The sequence below is a fragment of the Macrobrachium rosenbergii genome, chromosome 54, assembly GCF_040412425.1.
Source record: "Macrobrachium rosenbergii isolate ZJJX-2024 chromosome 54, ASM4041242v1, whole genome shotgun sequence".
Taxonomy (NCBI): Eukaryota; Metazoa; Arthropoda; class Malacostraca; order Decapoda; family Palaemonidae; genus Macrobrachium; species Macrobrachium rosenbergii.
In genome coordinates this window covers 37,316,734-37,318,197 of record NC_089794.1, presented here as the reverse complement: position 1 = coordinate 37,318,197, position 1,464 = coordinate 37,316,734, and positions in this window count along the sequence as shown.

Sequence of the window (1,464 nt, the reverse complement as noted above, 5' to 3'; positions counted from 1 at the left end):
ATATATATATATATATATATATATATATACACACATATATATATATACACACACTACTCAGTTTGCTCCCGTGGTCTCTCTTGTGGCCGACTGGGTTAGTGCGTCCCTGTAGTCCTGAGTCCTCGTCCGTCGCTGGTTCGACCTCACGGGACGCTGGACTTATTATCAACATTTCCTCTTCGGTAACATATATGAAAAATATATTACGAGGTAGAGCGAATTGATATTAAAGGACGTTTGTAGCTGATTGTATAAATCACGGTATGTGATAAATAGTCATATATATATATATATATATATATTAATTAATCACTCCCCTATGACTTTTTTTCTGGGTTCAAAAAATGGGACTGGGCAAAAATGCCCCTGTTCTTGAAGCAAATACAGCTGAGTTTACTGGTGGGTGTTGCACCAGTAGCAACTGACCCTTGCGTGGATGTAAAATAATAAATAAACAGTTCTGTCTGTCTGTCTATCTGTATATACATATATATATATATGTGTGTGTGTGTGTGTGTGTATATGTAGATACATATATAGACAGAACTATTTATTTATTATTTTTTATATCCACGCAAGGGTCGTGCGATTTACTTTTTGGTATTTTTTCCCAGAAAAGAGAAATTGTGATTAAAGAACTTGGATTTGGTTGCATGCTGCAACCACGTATGTTGCGATGAACGAGACTAAGTTTATTTTCCCAGTGCATAGTAACTAAGTGTCTTGGCTCTTATCGTGGAAGGTGCAGCTTTTTGCGTAATAGGTACCACGAAAGTTGACACCAGAACAGAAACTTACCCAGGTTTGATGAATTAGGAAAACGAGAAGAATTTATAGGAATAATAGATGTGCTTGCGTATACAAAAGTAATTCCGAAAAATATGAAAGTTTTATCAATATTTAAGAAGAGCCAAATATTAATCCAAGTTTTCGTTTGAACCTGAAGAATGGCGCGCCACAAAAGTCTCCTTTTGTAGCCATCCTTTTTATTTGTATTTATCTTTTTATTTCAGTTTTCTTTACCGTCCGCCTCCTGCCCACTAACCTTACCGGTTGCCTACAACTCCCCGAGGTGGGAAAATGGGTCCTCCGAGTCCAATAACAAACCGAAAGAAAGACCAATTTCAGGAAGCCGTGCTTCTTCCCATCGTGGATAGGATATTAACTGCTCGGTCAGACTGCGAGTCTTTGCAAAGGCTCATCCCTACTACTAATGTCTCCATTTCCCGCGGTTTTTCGTCTTCTGCTCAGCAGACGACGAAAATTCTCTCGAGGTGGAAATGGGTGTTTCGCTAATCTTTCTCGCGAGCGAGAAGTTTATGAAAAACTTTCATTTGCAACTAGCGCGTGGTGCTCTCTCTCTCTCTCTCTCTCTCTCTCTCTCTCTCTCTCTCTCTCTCTGTGGTGCAATAGCAGCACAATCGGTTCACAATGAAACTGTAAGTCGACTATTTCAAGTTTCAT